This window comes from Vicugna pacos, chromosome 30 (genome assembly GCF_048564905.1).
Source record: "Vicugna pacos chromosome 30, VicPac4, whole genome shotgun sequence".
Lineage (NCBI taxonomy): Eukaryota > Metazoa > Chordata > Mammalia > Artiodactyla > Camelidae > Vicugna > Vicugna pacos.
In genome coordinates this window covers 3,604,447-3,624,793 of record NC_133016.1, presented here as the reverse complement: position 1 = coordinate 3,624,793, position 20,347 = coordinate 3,604,447, and the positions used below count along the sequence as shown (strand labels likewise).

General features: G+C 45.8%; 1 protein-coding gene and 2 long non-coding RNA genes across 10 annotated transcripts in view; 1 reads left to right on the top strand and 2 right to left on the bottom strand.

The window, feature by feature from the left end:
- NETO1 (neuropilin and tolloid like 1) overlaps positions 1–20,347 on the bottom strand; it is a 659,228-nt gene that overhangs the window by 521,952 nt on the left and 116,929 nt on the right. The window lies entirely within an intron of this gene.
- On the bottom strand, positions 8,959–10,026 carry LOC140690536 (uncharacterized). The gene is made up of 2 exons (XR_012065850.1): positions 9,960–10,026; positions 8,959–9,415 (listed from the first exon to the last, which is right to left on the bottom strand). It is a non-coding gene; the product is annotated as an uncharacterized lncRNA (long non-coding RNA).
- LOC140690331 (uncharacterized) lies at positions 10,690–12,273 on the top strand. Its single transcript, XR_012065575.1, has 3 exons — positions 10,690–11,055; positions 11,302–11,352; positions 12,162–12,273. It is a non-coding gene; the product is annotated as an uncharacterized lncRNA (long non-coding RNA).

Genomic DNA, 20,347 nt, shown 5'->3' with positions numbered 1-20,347 from the left:
GAGACCCTCAAAGCTACACTTTGTCAACTTAGCGAAGCTTTAGGCCACTGAAGAGATGACGTTCTGAGGCCAATCTTACCTTCCTGGTCTGCTCACGCTTCAGTCTGCTCTCCTGAGCGCTATTAAGCAAGCACAGCACAGTCCTCCCGCTCAGGTGACCTTGGCCACCCGTCAAAAGTCACCTAGTCGTTTCCATCGACAGAGCAAGACGGCTCGGAACCCTGGCCCTTGGCATCGCCTTCGATTCCAAGAAGAGATTAGATGTGCAGGAACAATTCAGAGGACACGGTAAAGAAGAAAAGAAACGCACAAGAGGGGCAGTGATGTGAGGGGTGTTCCTAGACGTCTGTCAAGCCACTGCTATCCAAAACCAGCAGTATTCGTGGCTTCCAAGCTAAATAATCACATTCCTAGGGCTGTGAAAAGAAAGTAGCTCAGCTGTCTAACTGGCCAACGAATTGGAAGACACATGGTTATGCTTTGCTTTTCTCTTAAGTGTATAGTTAACGTCTGATCATGACTGATACTTCCAGTAGATGAAGATAAGCAAGTACATCCAAAAAGTATAGAAATACGGCCAATATTTAATGAGAGATGTTTCTGCACACCCCCTTCAACTCACACATTTAATCCCCACAACCACCAAGTTATTATCATTCCCATTTTACAGACCAGGGAACGGATCACAGAGAGCTCAGCATGGTCTCAAAAGCACCCCCTTGAGCTGGAGTTTGAACCCAAGCAGTTTGGCTCCAGACCTAAGATCTGTATGAAATGATTTGTGATGTTATTCATCCTTACCTGGGACTCAGTCATGGACAGAAAATCTGAAAACAGAGAAAGAGCTATAGCGTAGAAGGCAAGGGGTGGTCCAGGCGCTGTGAAGGGGGCGGGCAAGCTGCAGCCACCGGGGAAGTTCCCAGCCTTGCAGGGGCATCTCCTGCCTAAGGGACTGTGGGAAGGGACAGCGAGATACTTCCTCTTCCATTTCCCATCTCCGCAAAGCTGCACAAACTCTGCTACCCGAAAAGATTTCTTAGAAGGACAACTTATATTTTGAAACTGTCAGCACCAACACGTTTCTAATCTCTTTCCCTTTCTTTCTCTGTCTCATGATGCTGAAATTCACATAATTGTTCAATATTACCTTTTAACAATCTGAACTTGACTCTGCTATTCAGCCAGTTTTTCTTAGCTAACTCTGAAAAATGGAGGCAGTAAATGCATCCTTGTTTACTTTTTAACCTTCCAAGGTGTATTTATAATGAATTATTTACCCAATACCTAGAGAGCTATTATGCTTTGAGAGAGACTGGAGAAAATTCAGATCACATACAACCTGGCATTAATAGTAAATTATTTATTTATGCACTAGGGATTTTATGAGACTTTTTTAGACCATTATTGCTACCCACTAAATTTTCTCTGAACGTTAACACTTCTGCCATGGGCAAATATTAACAGTACGTTCAAATCAACCTCTCTCTTTTCTACACACACACACACACACACACATTTTCAGGTTACTCAGCTCTGCAGAACTAATATGATTATTTTGGGGTTTTGTACAAATAACGGTTAAATACCTTTACCTCTCCTACAAATACTGATAATATGCTAATATTATCAGAGGTTGGAGTCAAGCCCTTTGCCCAGAATCCCACTCCTTAGATGAGGGCAGAGGGGTGCAGGGGAGACCAGGGAGTGATTGTCTCCCTCAGAAACTTACATTTCTCTCCCGGAAAAGCATATATAGCCCTTGATCAAGCACAAGGCGTATGGAGTGAGGACCGCCCTTCACCAAGCTGCTGGCTGCTCGCCGGCTCAGGTCCTGCGCACCCACGAGATGCCCACACTGAGCCTGGCTCCCAGGCACTGGGCCCCTAGCAGAGCTGAGCAGAGACCCACGATCCTGGGCACGACCAGGTCTCTACTCCTAGTATTTATCCACGGAACAATAATACCTGGTGGTCATTTGACTCCCTTTTCAACTTCCTCTTTATTTGAAATGTTGCTTTAGATAGAATTGTCTTAAATATTTACATTCTAAATGCATATAACTATCTGTGGATTCAAAAATAAAGTCAATTATTTTGCAAACTGGTGACGGGCTAGTCTGCTGCATATTTCATATGTGTTTGTTTAGCCAGGACAAACAGGTAGTTTTTAAAACAATTATTTAATTTTGAAAGCTCTTAAGCAATTTTTTTAGCCTGTAGTCTGTCTCTGTCCTTACGACTTCCTGAGGCTCAACATTGGGTCACTCGGGCCAAGTATTTAGGTTTCAACTTCTGTTCCTGCCAAGCCCCTAAAGACACACAATTCTGTGGCCCATTTCTAGGTGTAAGAACATCTCTTTGACAAATGATAGACTCTGAGGAGTGTTTTAGCTTGCGTCATTTTAAGCCATTGTTAAACCATTTCACATTTAAAATTCTAATGTAATTTCTAAGCATATACACCTTAATTAGCAAAAATTATAGTTCAACGCCAGGATTTAGATTTAAAAATTGGTAGTAGTAGGTTATCATTTAGAAACTTATATATAATGAAGCTTAATGTTTCAATTAAAATCTTCTTTAATAGAAATTGGGCATTAGGTATTAGGTGCTTTCTTTTAAGAATCATAGCAAAAATACATTAGCCAGCTTCTAATTTTCTCCATTGTTTTGCCCATTTTAGGGTTTTAGATTTATAGCCTTGTATCTTCCTTGTCTATATTTAAAGTCATCAACGCCACCAAATGTTCATCTACAGAGAATGTGCGAATTATAAAAGAATATTAAACATTTATTAACAAGATCTTAGTGCTCTGGAAATTATGTCTCTTTATATTCTAATTATTTAAAGCAGGTCGACTTCTTTTTCATTCTCACCTGAGAGTGAAACATGGCTGCCTACCATCTGGATTTTAACCTCAGAGTGGAAAACTGGATCCTCACCAGTTAAGACTGAACTTCCGACTGGAATCTGGATCAGCAGTCCAGATTAAATCCACCTATTTTATTGTGATTTTATTGCGATTAAATCCACCAGGAACACGGTGGCGGCAGAACCCGAAACTAAGAAGACAGACAGGCCGTGGGATGGAGGGGAGGATGCATGCCAGGCGGGACCCTGGCCAGAGATGGTGCCCCGGTATAAACGCGGGGCCTGGAGCGCAGAGCCCGCTGAGCCACGTGGGCGCGAGGAAGGCAAAAAGCAGACCACAGACAATTTGAATAACACCATGTGCCCTGCAGGCGCGGGGGTTCAGCAGTGGAGCCCAGCGGCTTGTGTGTGAAAGAGGAGCATCTGAACGAGTGAGAGGCAGTGCTCGTTGGGAGACGGGGTCACAGGATGTAAGAGGAAAGCACAGCAAGTGTCCCAACTCCCCCTCAAGAGGCAAAACGCAGGGGATGAGCCAACGAGACCTGGGACCCAGGCGCTTCACAGGGTCGCCGTGCTGCTGGCCGAGAGGCGCCTCCACCCAGGGGTCTAGCTGACCTTAGGCCACGACTAGCCTGGGCAAGAAGACCCTGACAGCAGCTCCCACAAGGGAGAGGTGAGACATCCACGAACAGGACAACTGCCAACGGGGGAGGGGAAGGTGTTCTCATTTGCCTGAAAGTTCAAGACTCACTGTTGCAAACCATCCAGGAAGCAGAGGCTCTCCCCCGAGGACCATCCTGGGAAGCAGTCCAGACCACCGAGGTGAACTGTGACTGCACGGGACGCCGTGGTTTCTCAAGACGAGGTGTCATTTATCCCGCAACCAAGGCTTCAAAGGAGCCTCATGGAAAAGCAATCCTTAAACAGGACTACGAGCAAACGAGGCCTCGCCCTCCTTGGAAGATATTACTCCTCACTCTGGCTATTTCTGGCTCCTGGTTCTTAGGTTGGGAACATTCCTGGGAGATGCTCTGAACCCACACACAGAGCAGGGCTCCCTTGCACACAGTCCCACGACACACGACACACCTGTACGCACATGGCAGGTGCCCAGAGCACCTCAGGCCTGGGAACTCCCACTTGCCTGAGATTTTCACGTAGAGAACCCCACAGCTCTGCTTAGCCTGCAAAAACAATACACCATCCACATACTGCCGCGGAAGGAAACCCGGCTTTGAGGGCCACATTTAGAGCTGACTTGGGGAATGAACACCTTCACCAAATCTTCTCACAAAGACCTCAGGGAGGCCATCCTTTTAAAAATAACTTGAAAAAAGTTATAATTTGAACAGAAAACTTCCAAAATAATTAGCATATCTTTTAGCATAAAGGGCACTCATCATTATATTGGGATGAGTTGATTTCGGGAAAAGTGTGAACACTCTAAAATGTGCACCAAGGCATCTAGAAAATAGCATTATATTAGCTGTAAAAGCTTAAAAAAAAACCCACAGCCTTCTGATATTGCTACGTACTTATCTGACTTTACAGGGAGAATCAATGAAACGAAAGACAGGAAATAGAGTAGGTGAAATCCTCTTATGACATTTTCCAAAGGACTCTGAAGAGCAAATATTACAAAGGGAGAGGAGAAGTGATATTATTGGGTACACCAAATATTGGAAGTGCTTTGGGTCAGCTCTTCAAGATCCACAGGTAAAAATGCCTTAAATGAAATTGCTAACAGCTGACCTTGCCTTATAAAGTCCTAGACTAAAGATTAATTAATTTCAAAATCCAACCCATCTAATTATGACATTAGTATAATATTTAGTATAAGTATATAATATATATGTCTTCTGTGTTATGTAACGTATTAGATTACATTTAAGTATATAATATATATGTCTTCTGTGTTATGTAACGTATTAGATTACATTTAAGTATATATATGTTACACATAAGCATATACAGTATAACTGCACCATACATATATCTATTATATATGTGTGCTAAAACTTATATAAATATACTTGTGTAAGTATATTCTAAATACTAGTGTAAGTACATAGCAAAAGCAGTACGTGAGGCTTTTCTCAGACTGGAAGCTCTGTGTCTGCAGAAATGTACACAGGTATGAGCGTGTCGTTGGCTTGAGGGCAGAGTTCCACTTCACAGCCGTCCTGTATGTACAGCCATCACCTCCCCTTCCTTTCACCACTACTCGGTAGCACCCTGAGACTCCGATAAAGCACATTTGTAAACACAACACAGATGCATTCTCTGATTGAAATGGAGATGCATTTTTCACTCCGACAATGAAATATAAAGCTCCACAAGGAACAACTGAAAACTGTCAGGATGGGAAATGCAGTGTCAGAGCGAGCAGCTCCTGACTTTCGTCTTGATGGCTGCTGGGTTATGTAACAGCAATGACTTGGCAACAGCTGTTTAAAAATGGCAAATTTATTAATGCCTAAATTTATGCTCCTGCAGCTACAAAAGTCACTGTATTTTACGTCCCGATAGTATCCCAGTGATGATGTTGAAGTCGCACTAGAAGCTATATTGAAAATCCATATCATAAGTAAGCCTTGGTGACTTAATTTACTCACTAGACAGTGTCTTTTTAAAGGACTAGTGACAGAACTTTCTGTTCATCAAAAGTAAGACATTTTAAGTCCCTAATCTTATTAGCAAATAAGAGTCAATATTCTTCCCCATTTTAACAAACATACAAATTCCTTTGGAATAACTCCTTGAAATATACTCAGCCTCCACTGCTGTTCGCTGACAACCAGATCCAATTCACGCTCAAAGAGGCTTGGACCAGGTGTGGAGAACAGGGCCAACAAGGCTATTCCACCAGAGCCTCCTGAATTCAAGCTGGCAGCCGGAGGTCAGACTCAGGATACTGTGCCCCAAAGACACTCCTGGCGTTTTCACAGGTGAAACCTGGGCTAGGGCACTCACTGGCTATTTATAAACTGACCTCCCAAAGACAAGCACTTTGGGAGCTTAGCTTTTCAATCACATAAAATGGGGTTAAAATTATAGAACTCCAGGGTTTTGGTGAGACGGACATAGGATAATGCAGGCAGAGTGGTGTTTAGAAAACTCCAAATGCTATTTCTGTTAGAATCAGCACCAACAGGAAAAAAATTCATGTCTTCTTTAATCTCCCCACCCCTTTAGTGCATGCTTTTGATGAGGCTGATTTTAGACCAGAATTCAGTGATAAAACAACAGCAACCATAATAAGAACGTTAAAGGTGATGTAGAGTTTACAGGTACTTTCCAATGCGTTGGTCTTATCTGATCCCCATAGTAACCCACAACCCACGAGAAGTCAGGTGTTACCATGATCAGCATTTGGCTGCATGGACGAGAGCAGTGAGATTCAATCCATTTCTAAAAATCGCTGAAGAAGGCTCAGTAAGAACTGGAACCCAGTCTCCTTGCCTTTCACCTGCCCCACACAGACCGAATTTGACATTACCATTTTTAATTACATTTCATTGGCTTTGGCGGGTAGGAAAGAAACCCTTTCTCAGCAATGCTGGGAAGAGTCTGAACACAGCTGCAGAGGAGGGCATCTGGATCTGTGAGTTTCAGCCCTGCAAGGGCTGCCCGAGACCCCTCGCCGCCCTGCTTCGCCTCTTGGACCATATTAACTGTCTCCACTCAGGACTCAGCAGATACTCAATAACTGTTTGTTGAATAAATCTAGCATTTTGAGGGTAGGGGTAATTGCGAACATTTTTCTCTATGATTTTGTTATACTTGAGAAGAAAGAGATATCACTTAAAGGAAAACTGATGCATGAGGCTCATTTGTGCCTTTGAGACTAATTTCTTCACCAGCAAAGGAGGGGTAATAGCACTTGATGGCAGGAGGCTCTGAACAGGGAGCGCTCTGGATGAGACAGGCATTATCACCATTGTTCTCCGTCTTTTGTCTTATTATCTCGGAATTGTTAGGTGAGCTTTTCCTCAGTTAAAAAAGAGGACGAAGTCTACAAATTGCCAAGACAGAAGCCATTCCTTTAAGCCTTGTTATTGCAGAATGCAATTTTGATTCACATTATCGGGAGCAAACAGCACAAACTGAAAAGGTTTTCTTTAATCATTCAATTCATCACAATGTTCCCACAGAGGGGGAAAAAAGTCTATAATCATGCTCAAATACAGCAATTGCACGGAAGTAAAATACAAGAGTTCCTCTGCTCTTTGTTCGTTTAAGTAGAGCACTGAGTTCCTGAAAAATGACCTTTCTTTCCAAGTTTTACTTTGACAAGATGGACGGAAGGAAGTAATCACACACAACCCTGTTTTCAATCTCTTTGTGCCTTTATTTCAAAGCAGACAGGGAATTGGAAGACATGATGCTCACACTTGTTCAAAGGTGCAGGAAGGCAGATATTTTATTTAGAGACGTATGGAAAAGAGAGGGGTACGATTTTTAGTAGAGCAGAGAAAAAGAGAACATTTGGCAGAAGTCCCCAGGTCGGCTGTCAGCACGGTCAGATAAATTCGGTTAACATGAAAGGGGGTGGAACTCCAGCCTCAAAAGTGGATGCATGGTCGTCTTCAAGAGGAGAAGCACCATTCCTTTTTTTCAGCCTTACTGAGGCATATGTGACAAACAGGAATTGTGCACATTTAAGATGCCCAACTTGATGTTTTCATACGCGCATACGTGCTGAAATGGTCACCCACAATCAAGCTAATCGTAACATATCCATTGACTCACAGAGTTACGGTTTTCTTTCTTTTTCTTCCTTTCTTTCCTCCTTTTGATGGTGAGAACACTTCAGATCTCCTCTCTTAACAAATTTCATGTATAGAACACAGTGTTGTTAACTACAGTCACCATGCAGTCCATTAGATCCCAGAACTTAATCATCCTGCGTAACTGAATCTTTGTACCTTTTGACCAACATCTCCCCGTTTCCCCCGCCCCAGCCTCTGGCAACCACCACTTTACTCCCTGCTTCTATGAGCTTAGCTATTTCAGATTCCACATGTAACTGAGATCGTGCAGTATTTGTCTTTCTGTGTCTGACTTAGCTCACTTAGAATAACGTCCTTCAGGTCCATCCATGTTGTTGCAAATGGAAGGATTGCTTTCTTTTTTTAAGGCTGGATTTTATATACATAGCCCACATTTTCTTTGTCAAACATTCATCCACTGAAGCAGCATTACTTTCACCGGCCTCTGTTGCAGCTGCCGCTCCAGGCCTGCCCATGATAGGTAGCCCAGACTTCTTAAAGGGAGAGAAACGCTATTCACAGCATAAAGTTGGGTCCTAATTCTACAATTTACCTACCTGTGTGGAAGTGGCCATAAGTCACTCCACCATTAGAATACGGTCAGTACCTTCCTAAGAAGGTTATTAAAACAACTAGAGGAGAAATATAAATAAGTTCTTAGCATAGGACACCGCGTGTAGAGAGTTCTCAGCATGGTGGGGGCCAGCGCGAGGAATGTGACTATTCTTTATTTGATCGCTGAATTTGAGGGCACCCTCCCCTCTCAAACTCTGTGCCTGAGACAACTGCCTCACTGCCTTCATCCTCACGCCGCCTGGTGCTCATGTTGCTGCTGTTCTTACTACAATCGTGATAACGATGACGTTTCTCTTGCACCTGTCTGCATCCCGGCATCCAAGACCCACCTCGCAGCAGGTGCTCAAGACACATTTAGGAGTTTGGGAAGGAAGATGAGGATGGTAGCACCCATTTTTTTTATTTTAAAGATTAATGAAAATACGTGATATTTAAACACTAGCTTAGCTATTTCTAACTCCACCTAAGTGTCCTCGAGAGAATAAGATTTTCTTCACGCATCACTTCTATATTTTATAGGCTTTAAGATAAAAGTGAGTGTTTTTAATTCCAAAATTATACAAAAGCTAAATAATAATCAGATTTGGAATTTCTTTGGCTTTGGGATATAAGGAACACAGATCATTTTCAGGATATTACATAAACTCTTAATTTTGTTAATTCATACAAGTTTGAAATGGCAGGTAGTAGAAAGATGATACAGTCTATAAAAAAACTGAAATAATATAACTTGCGCATGTTAATATTAAAGGTTCACATATCTTGTTATCCCTCAATTGCAATATGAAGATCAGAATATTAGCTAAAAAGAGGTAGGTAATCTTTTGTTAGAAATACAAGTTTCTCCAGAGAAAAGTAAACCCTTTACTTTTTTGGCATCTATTTTAACTTTCTGCAAAGAAAACAGTGTAGACGTAGAAAGGGCGTAGAAAAGAACTTCCCGGCAGTTGTAAGTCACTGCAGGCGTAAAAAGTATGAGGGAAAAGGTGTGTATTCTGTTCCTATTTTTCTCCCCTATGCCGTCTGAACTGACTTTCTTCAGCAAAGATTCTTGACGCCTATTTGAATTTTAAATAAAGTGGAGTTTCCTTCTGCTACTCTTTTCCCTTCTTCCATGCCGGTCAACACCCCAGGCAATAATCGAAACCATCTCCTGACTGGAAGGACATGGTCTGTAATGAAGTCTGTGAAGAAGGCTGTGCAGAGTAAAGACAGAACAGAGCAAAGAAAGGCCTCTGTAAAGACGGAATAATCTAGAGACTTAAACAAATTGAAACAATTTCATATACAGTGGGCCACAAAAAATGCCATTAAACTTGGTCTACGACAAATCGGCGTGTGTCTTCAGAAAGTGGGGATGCAATTCTCATTACTAGCACAGATAAGACAAATACAGGCCAGCACTTCCTAGGGTGATACTGGGTGACTTTCATGACGCATTACTTATTCCCAGTAAGCAGGGGATGGAGAGGAAGCTGACCTCACCTTGGACCTCAGATGGCTTGAAATGGGAGGGAAGTGTGACGGTTCTCATTATGAAGGGATAAAGAATTACAGAATGCTTCCACTTTTAATACAGAGAAAGCCAAAGATCAATAGCACATGGGTATAAAAGCAAAAGGGGTTAAAACCCTGTAGCTTATTTTCATGATGTGTAAGGTCAAGCCATTTAAATTAAAAAAACGCTCCCCCTTGATCTCTTCCAATCTATTTTATAGAAGCTGTTTCTCCTCCTTGTACCTTCTGAGTGTTGCACCGTGGGTTCCCGGGGCTGAGCTTACTTAGAGGAAATGGCCGTGGGCCAAGGACAGCGGAATTTCTCAGAATGAAAGCATCCAAGCTCCGTTACCAGGGCGCCAATTCTTCCAGCTCTTTCTCAGGTCATCTTAGTAGAATGTTCATGGAACATCTGATTTCAGACATGAGGGCATTTTAACCATTCATTTTGAAAGCATCATTATTTTTTAATAGAACATGATACGTAACAGAGCTTTTTTTTCAGGTTTTTGCATCCTACAAATTTATAGACAATTACATTACTTTCCTTATTTTCAAAACTATATTTACGTCGGCTGGTGTTTCATCAGAAATGTGTTTAAATCACTGTTTTCTCGGGAGAGCAATGTACTGTGGCGGATATAAGGTACAGTTCTCACCAGGACTATAAACCAGGGCTGTACAGACGCATAACAGAGAATACAAAGATTGGTAATGGGTACAGACCTCTCCCATGTCCTCATGGCCCCACATGTGCTTAGCCTCCCCATCATCCACGTCCCCCACCAGAGTGGACAACAGCACATCCACATATCATTTGCCCAAAGTCCATAGTTTACACTCCCATTCGCTCTTGGCGGTGTACATCTACAGGTCTGGACAAAATATAATGGCAGGTACTCACCAGTGCACTATCACACAGAGCAGTTTTATGGCCTTAGAAACCCTCTGTGCCCCATCTATTCATCCTACCAATGCCAACAACCTGTGATCTTTTGTCTCCACAGATTTGCCTTTTCCAGAATGTCACATGGCTGGAATCATATAGTCTGCAGCCTTCCTGAATTGACTTCTCTCACTTAGTAATAATATGCATTTAATGCTCCTCCATGTCTTTTCATGGCTTGATAGCTCATTCCTTTTCAGTGATGAATAATATTCCATTGTCTGGATGCACTACAATTTATCCATTCACCTACTGAAGGACATCTTGGTTGTTTCCAAGTTTTGGCAATTATGAATAAAGCTGCTATAAACACCCATGTTCAGGCTTTTATGTGGACCTAAGTTTTCAATTCCTTTGGGCAAATACCAAGGAGTGTGACTGCTGGATCCTACGGTAAGATTAAGTTTAGTTTTGCAGGAAACCACAAAACTGTTCCAAAGTGGCTGTACCATTTTGCATTCCCACCAGCAATAAATAAGTTTCTCCTGTTCCACATCCTTGCTAGCATTTATAGTTACCAATGCTCTGGGTTTGGGGGATTAGAAAAGGTGTGTTGTGATGTCTTACTGTTTTAATCTGAATTTCCATAAAGACATTTGATGTGAAGCATCTTTTCATAAGCTTATCTGCTTTCTGTAGATCTTTCTTGGCGAGGCGTCTGTTAAGATCTCTGGCCCGTTCTTTAATCAGGTTGGTTGTTTTCTCATTGTTGAGTTTTAAGGGTTCTTTGTATATTCTGGATGTCAGCCCTTAATCAGATATGCTATGCTCCAATACACTGCTTTCGTGGCTGACCCAGGAGTCTTGTGGATGAAACTTTGGCAGGCTGCTACGCTGGCGTGCCACAGGGGTGAAGCTTCAGACCCTGCACACATCTTGACAACGGCTACTCTGGGAAACTTTTTGGCAGCACTTTCAGAGCTAAATATAACCCGCCAGTTCCACTCCTGGGTACACACGCACCAAAAACGAGCACTTCTGTCCACCAAAGGACATACGTAAAAAATGCTCTTGGCAACATCACTCAAAATATTCCAGACTGTAAACCATGAAAATGTCCACCAATATAGAACAAATTCATTGTGCTATAGTCATACAATAAAATACCACACAGCAAGGAAAAGAAATAAACTGCTGCTATGTGTAGGAATATGGATGTATTTCACAGAATATGAGTAAGAGAAACACAAAAGAGAATACACTCCATGATTCCAATCCTATAAAATTTAAAATAATGTAAAACTAACATGTGATGATGGTGGTTGGGTTGCCGGGGGACTGACGGGGACAGCATGAGAGCCACCCAGAACTGGAGAGGCTCTGTCATTTACCCGAGTGGAACCCCAGGGGTGTGTGCATATGTGGAACATCATGTAACCACTGAGTTTAGATTTGTGTACTTAATTGTAGTTATTCCTCAGTTTTTAAGACTCTAAAATGGAAAATAAAGAAATGGAAATGCAAATAATACCCTTGATATCCTCTCTCTCACCCATCAGAAGTTTACAAGTTTGACCACCTGCTACTGACAAGCCGATAGGGAAGGAGACGTCCCGTACCTGCCGGCGAGGAGCGCGCGATGACTCGGCAGCTGCGAGGCTAACTGGCCGCGTCCACCATGACCACAAAGGCATGCGCATTGCCCTTCCACCCAGGCGCCCCACTTCTGGGGGTTTATCACACAGGAAATGATGTGTGTATCAGGTCATGTATTGCTGCCTCATCATTAATAACTAGAAAAAGCCTGGGGTCATCCCAAACGCCCATCCAGAGGGAAACGGTTAGACCCTGAGAGCTCAACACAATAAAATACTCTTCAGCTGAAGAAGAGAGCAAGCAGCTCCCTGCGCATTCCTGTAGGATAAATAGTCAAGTGAGGAAGGCAAGGTTCCAAGCAACTACTTGTATTTAAGAAAGAGAAAATAAGAATAGACTTTCCTGTTGCTTTGTTGGTGCAAAGAACTGGCTGCCTACGTGGAGAGAAAGAGGGTACAAGGCCGCTCAGTACTTTGTAACGTTATTCTGATCTCCAAACCACACAAATGTCTTACTTATTCAAATGACTACATTAAATTTTTTAAATGGTGTTGGCTCAGATAGATTCCTATCTCATACCAGACCCCCAAAATCAAACTTTAAGAAAGCGAACTTTACACTGTAAAAGGAAATACAGGAGAACATTTTTATGGCATCAGAGGAAGGAAGGGTTTCTTTAAAATATACAGAAACAAATCAAACATGAAGCAAACACTGCATTAAACATAAAACATATATAGAAAAAGACAACATAAATAAATTGAAAAGAAAACCACAGACTGTGAGCTGATATTTGCCATGTGAATAAAACACGAAGTATTTTTATAGTGAGTCCACAGAGAGCTCCTTCAAACCAATAGGCGATAGATAAAGAACCCAGGAAAACGCATGCAAAAGTAGGAACAAGCAATTCAGACGGAAAGAGACTTGCATGACCAATAAATAGAGGTAGAAAAAAGATAATAGTGGTAACAGTCTGGGAAACGCAAGCTCAAACAGGAATGAGACATGGAAGACACTTGTCAGAGAGGTGAAAATTTCTAATATGGTAACTACATATGTTGATGAGGATGTAGGAAATGGAACCCTTATATTCTGAAAAAATGATAATCAACAGTTTTCAGCAACGTGATACATCTGGCAAAGTCCAACCTGCACGTAACTTCCGGCCCAGCAATTCCACGTCTATGGGTCTGACCGGGAGGAATTCTCACGTATGTGCATCAAGAGACCCCTCCCACAGAAAGTAAAAACAACTTAACGATAACTCAGTAGGCGGATGGATAAATAAACCCTGGTTTATCCATGCAATGAAGCACTGCACAATAGTTAAATCAATGTACTAGAACACTAAGTATCAATAGGGATTAATCTTAAAACTATTCAGGGATCAGGAAAAAATGCAAGTTGCAAAAGAATATGTACAATATGGTGTGAAATATAAATATTTAAATAAATATGTGAAACGTTTACATGAAATCCATGTGGCACATAAATTTGTGGTAAATTTAGCAAATCAGAAGTAGGCTTAATACAAATGAACTTACAGATAGTTGGTTTTGGAGGAAAGCGATCTAATGCGATCTGGTCACCCCTTCAACAATTACAGATTAAAGACTCACTATGTGCCAGATACGTAGGTACAAGGGACTCCGCGGTGAACAAGTTCACGCGGTTTGTGTTCCAGCGCAGGAGGTGTGAGCGAGACAGACCATCAACCAATAAACATGCAACGATCTCAGTTGTTTATAAATACAGTGAAAGAATGAGCAGCAGGAGAGGGTGCAGGAGAGCTCGGGAAATAGCGCCCAGAGGGTGTGCCAGATCTGGTGTCTTTGGTGGGGACCTTCTTCGTAGCTGGCCATCTTCTAGATGTAACTTCACATGATGGAAGAACCTGGCGGGGGTCGGGGGGTTCTGCGGGATCTCTTTTATAATGCCCTGATCCCATTCAGTAGGGCTCTGCCTCCTGACCAAGTCCTCTCCCAGTATCATCCCCTTGGGAATCAGGTTTCAACCTGATTCTTGAGGACACAAACATTCAGTTCTAGCAAGGAGTGACCAGATGTGATTTCCTTCTTAGAGATCATTGGAGTCACTGTTGACGGGCTGACTGTAGAAGGTGAGAGAGGAAGCAGGGAGGCCAGCAGGGAGGCCTCAGGTGTCTGAGAGACAATGGAGCAGTGAGGGTGTGGACTTGGGAGAAACGCGTGACCAGCAGATGTGCTTCAGGCAGAGTGTGAAGGAAGAGGGGAGTAAGGCAGAGATCTGCTTATAGCTGAGCGAGTGGCAGGGTGTCCACACCTTTTACTGAGATGGGGGAGCCTGAGGGATGAACATACTTGGGAGAAAATCAAGAGTTCCGTTTTATAAAGGTGAGTGATCTGGGGTAGGTGGCAGAGACGCAACCTAATCGGAATTGATAGTTGTGAGGCAAATAGGGCAAAATGTTAAATTGTGTTTTAAAATCTCAGCAGTGGCTATATAGGTATCAATGACTCTCGCTTGGCACATTAGAAATATTGCATTTTTTACAAAAAGAGTGGCTGGCTTAACAACAGAACAATTCTTTTCTGTCTGCAGCCAGCTGACCATCCACGTTACGGACGCCTTTTCCTGTCAAAGAAGGAGCGTGTAAAGGGAAGTAAGTTGGAGCAGAAAAGCCAGGAGTGGGCTCCAAAAGGCAAGGATTTCTCCTCGGCTCCCACTGCTGTTCCAGGTGGCTAACCCCGCGGTCAGGGAAGAGTCCGGAACCTCAGCTCAGGCCCCGTCTGCCCTCCTCTGTGGTCTACAGCCCTTTCTGGAGGTTGGCATTAAGGGCCCTGTGTGCTGCTGTTGAAAAGTCAGAGCACTCCTAAGAGCCCCTCCCGGCTCAAGCAGCTCTTTCAAACCTCTTAAAACCAGCAAACCTAGCAGCACCGGGGAGCAGCCCCAGGCTAACTGCTCGCTCTGGGCAGAGGCATCGAAGATTGACCCCGGGCAGCTTCTGCCCACTGTCCGTGGGACGCTGGTGGTGGAGTGTGGCAGGGCTGTGACAGATACCCAAGAGAGGCGAGAGGGCCCTGAGACCCCGAGCCCAGGGGGTCCTTAAAAGAATGTTGTTTGCAGCCAGGAATCAGGAGGAAATCTTTCTCATCCTATTGTCAAGCCAGGACACGCATTTTGAAAGGTGTGCTTTCCCTGAACCCAGCACAGCTGCCCAGCAAATTTTTTGTTTCATGCTGTCCACAGACTTCCGATTGTGCAAAACGCTGATTCAGTCAGTTCCTTCTCAGGATACTGTCAGAGATCCTTGAAAACAGTCATTTCCTGACTCACTAATGTAAAAATAAAACTTGGCAAAGGTTGAAGTTGGCAGAGAAGCCACTGGAAATGTGTCTGCAACAGATTCACAGTCCTGCCCCAACGTGGGCAGGCCCTATTCCAGTGGGGGTCCTCCACGTCTTCTGTATCCAAGACGATGGGCCCTATTTCTTTACTGTGAGCAGGCAGTGGAGGGGCGGCAAAGTCACGGGGGTCTGGTCTGCGACATCCCCTTGGATTAGAAAGAAGATTCCCATGAGTGCTACTTCCAGGAGAAGGCTGCAGGAAACAGTAAAGGGGGCTCTGGATTCAAACTCCGGTTTCTGAAGCAGCAAAGGTGAACCTCAGACTCACCAACATAGAAAACAGACTTGTGGTCACCAAGGGGGAAGGGGATGGGGTGGAGGGATAAACTGGGAGTTCGGGATTTGCAGAGACTAGCTGCTATATATAAGAGAGATGGGCCACCAGGTCCTACTGCATACAGTCTGTGAGGCAGTGGTTAACTCAGTCATCGCACAGGTGAGCTGAGCGCACATGACTGTCACCAACCGTTTTTGTCACTTGTTTTATCTGTGTCCTTTATAAAGCCTGTCTCTGGCCCCACTGCAGCTATGACCCTGGACATGCCTCTTCCGTGAACAGGGGTGGGCTGAGACCCAGAGCAGCAAGGACGGACAGGGCAGAAGGCGGTCAGGTGTCTCTAAGTGCTGGCCCCCAGCAATGGCATCCTTTTCATGGTCTCTTCTTTTCTCTCCTCCTTTCTTCTTTCTCTCCCTTCCTTCCTCTTTCTTTTTTCCTTTCCTCTCCCTCTCTCTTCCTTCCCTCCCTCCTCTCTTTCTTTCTCTCTTCCTTCAATAAATACTTCTCAGCCACTAACCAGGGGCCTGGCACCGTGGGAGATGCTGAGTGTGGGTGGTGAACAGAGAGCTCAGTCCCACCCTCAGGCAGCTCTCCCACCGGGAGCTATCCTAAGCAGTAACTTGGCCTGTCAGGCGGGGCCTGGAGCCTGAAAGGAAGTCATCCTGTCTTTATTTCCAAAACAGAAGAGAAAGCACCTCTGTTACAGCTCTTTTTTCTCAATAGGAAATAGCTGCCAGTTGGAATCTTTCTTTTTCTTAAGGTCTCTTCTCTTCAAAGAAAGCAGGAGAAGAAACATTCAGATCAACAACTAGGGAGCAAGCAGATCAATGAACAAGGTCCCCGAGGTGGCGGTGGGTGTGGCTGCGTGGAGTCACTGGCACCCCAAGTATCTGCTTTACCTGGAGAAGTTTACCAGGCGCAGGGCCCAGGGGACCCCAAACGGACCAGGAAATGGTTTACAACTTCGAGAAAGTCGCTACTGATACAGGAGGGAGAATTCCATTAAATCATGCTTTTCTGAACTTGAAATGTCCTTGAGGACACAAGAAACTAGTGAGAAAGAAACTACAGGAGAATACTCACAGGAGAAAACCAAAGACAAGTGCAAACTGGTACGGAGGAAGCCTCGCCGACGCGGGGCAGCAGAACAGCCAGCAGCGACTCGCGACGGCTGCAATGGGGAGCCTCACCCAAGAGGACTTTTCACTGAAGCTCCCTGGGAAGCACACACTGACCTGCAGCCGCTGATAACCCGCAGCGACTGTACCCAGCGCGCTGAGTAAACTGGGAGGCTCTGGGGAGGTGAGCAGCCTCCGGGATTCTGCAGCAGGCAGAGGCAGTGAACAGGGGGCGGGTCGCAGCCACAGCAAGACGGAGGCGCCCCCCGGAGCCCAGCACCCGAGCCGTGGGGGCCCCAGCACTGGGCCCCGGAAGCCAAGGCCCCCGAGACCACACGCAGCTCAAACAGCTCACAAACCCGAACCTGCTGAGCGCTCGGGCAGGGCGGCCGGGCGGCCTGGCTTCGCGTCGGCGCTGCGGGGGGACTTGGCCGGTTACCCGGCTGCTCCTCGCCCCGTCTCCTCCTCAGTCGGATGGGCAAAACCGTAGCGCCCGAGCCCACGGGACTGCCGGGAGGCGCAGACACCGAGGGTGAAGTAAGGTCAGCCCGCCTGCCCGACTCTTCCTCCTGCCACCACTGCCCCCACGAGGCCTCTGGAGCTGCTGACCTGGACGAGGATGTCCCCACGGGCCCGCTGTCCACGCCCCCCCAGCCCAGCTGCAATGCTAAAGCCTCTGCCGCAGAGCTAGATGTTCCCCGGTCCGTTCCCATCTGGTGATTACGCGACCCGGGCCCCAGGGCCACTCTTGGCTGGCTCTTGACGGGGCGCCGTATCACTTCGCTGATGGCAAGCTGGGCTGGCAGCGCTGGTGGCATCTGAACCAGCTGCAGTGGCAGCGTGTGCCCGGCCTCTGTGCCCAGCACCTTGGCCACTCCTTTCATGGGCCTGTTCTCAAGCCCTGGAACCACGGACAGAGACTGGCCGACACCCCTGGCCAGTCTCTGTCTCTCATAGGCGCCTCACTCTCCAGTGCTTTGATCTCAGGTGGCATCAGCATCTCATAAGATGCCACATCTGTTCCCACGGCAGGGGACCATTCTCACGCCTCTTCCCTCAACGTATGTGTGCCCAGTCTTCCCGCCCAGGCCCCTCACCAGCAGCCAAGCCATCGACACAGGCCAGAACCCTGCACGCACATGCACACCTCGGCACTGTCACTCCCTCCCAAGTGAACGGCCCAGCTCCCCATCCTGCCGGCCGGGAGGAGCCCGCGTCCTCACTCTCCCCTGGGCTCCACCGGAGTGAGGCTGCAGGCTGGCCCGCTCCGCTTCCTTCTAGCGCCGAGTGTCCAGCCTGCTTCTGGGAACCGGGCCTCGGGCTCTCTTCCTCTGTCCGTCAGTCATGGTTTAAACCCCGGAGGCCACAGTGGTAAGTGGAGGTGCTGGTGTTACAGAGCCTGCAAATGACAGGACTCCAGACCCCTCCACGAGCCATCTCCAAGGAGTAGTTGTCAATGCAGGACTTGACGCTCCCTGCCTGGCTGGCCTGGCGGCTGACAGATCTGCCAATACCGGAACCCAATGGGCATCTCGGCCCCAACTTCAGCCCCACACCGTGCTGCTTTCCAAGTGGGCAGCAGTCCTCTGCTGCAGGTCTGGCCCTGCCCCCATCTCCAGGGTCCTCACTGACCCTTCTATGGGTAGACCAGCACATCTGTCCACGCTGGATGCCTCCGGACCCTGGGCCTTGCTGAGTCATACATCGTGGCCATCGGAGCAGTCTGCACTGAGCTGGGCTGCTGCAGAGCTCAGTTTTGTTCCGGAAAACTCTCAGAACTGGAAGAATTTGAGTCACCAGATAAATGGGGTGAAGCAACACTCTGCTGCCAAAGGCCAGAGAGCCTTCCCCAGCAGGAAACCTCCCTCTGAGCAGTCGGCAAGGGGAAGGCCCGTCACCTGCCACTGACCTGAAGGAGGTCAAGACAACACATGCCGGACCACCGGCCCCTAAACCTCCAGGGCCGCGGCAGCCACGTCTCGGGGGCCCGCCTTCCAGCCTCTGGCATTCATGTCCTCTCCTGCCTTTCCCGAATTCTTAGAGGCACCAGCGTGCATCCCACGGCCAGGCTTCCCTGACTGCTTCATTAAAGGGTGTGTCCTCTGAGCTCCCCAAGGAGCATGACTCTGGTGATAAATTTTTATCCAGGCTTCTCGAGAGCCATCAACCAAAGCCAGGCAGCTCCTCAGTCCCCTGGTTCCCACGGGCCCCCTGTGATCCACGTCACCAGCGCACCAAGCGACTCTCCCTGCTCCCATGAGGTTCGGGACTTTAGACGCCTCACGTAGTGGAATCACGCAGGGTTTGTCCTTCTGTGACTGGCTTGCTTCACTTTGCCTAACGTCCTCAAGGTTCCTCCATGTTGTCACAGAGGACAGGATTTCCTTCTTTTTTTTTAATGCTGGATAATGTTCCACCCATTTTCCTTATCTGCTCATCTGTTGATGGACATTTAGGTTGTTTGATGTCTTAGCTAGAGTGACTCATGCCGCAATGAACACGGGACTGCTAATGTTTCTCCGAGATCCTGATTTCAATTCTTTTGGAGAAATACCCCGACATGGGGTTGCTGGATCAAACGGCAGTTCTCCTTTTTAATTTTTTGAGGAATCTCCATCCTGTTCTCTGTAGCTGACCCGCCAGTTTACATGCCCACCAACAAGGGCTCCAACTTCGCATCCTCGCCATCACTCGTGACCTTTGTGTCTTTTCCATAACAGCCACTCTCGCTTCTTGTGGTTTTGACTTGCACGTCCCTGATGATTAGTAACAGTAACCACATTTTCATATGTGTGCTGGCCATTTGTATGTCTTTTTGAAGAAATGTCTATTCAACTCTTTGCCCATTTTAAAATCAGCTATTGGAGTCTTTTGGCTATTGAATTCTTGGATATTAACACGTTATCAGATAAACATGATTTGCAAAAAAACCTCCTATTCCATAGGTTGCTTTTTCACTCTACTGACTGCTTCCTTTGCTGTGAACAAACTTTTTACTTTGATTTATTCCCACCTGTCCATTTTCGCTTCTGCTGCCTGTGTTCTCAGTGACACAGCCAAAAAATCACCGCCTAGGCCAGTGCCATGGAGCTCTTCCCTGTGTTTCCTTCAGGAGTTTCTTAGATTCAAGTCTTTTTCACATTTCAATCTCAATCCATTTCAAGTTGATTTTTGTGTACGACAGAAGACAAGGGTCCGATTCCTTTTTTTTTTTTTTTTTTTGGAACGTGGAGATCCAGTTCTCCCAACACCGTCTGCTGCAGGCTGGTGAGACTTCTTGGAGACTAGTAAGCTGGCTTCTCCCGGCCTTCATGTGAAGTCTTTGAGTCAGTATTTTTACAACCTGAGAATATACAAGCATAAAA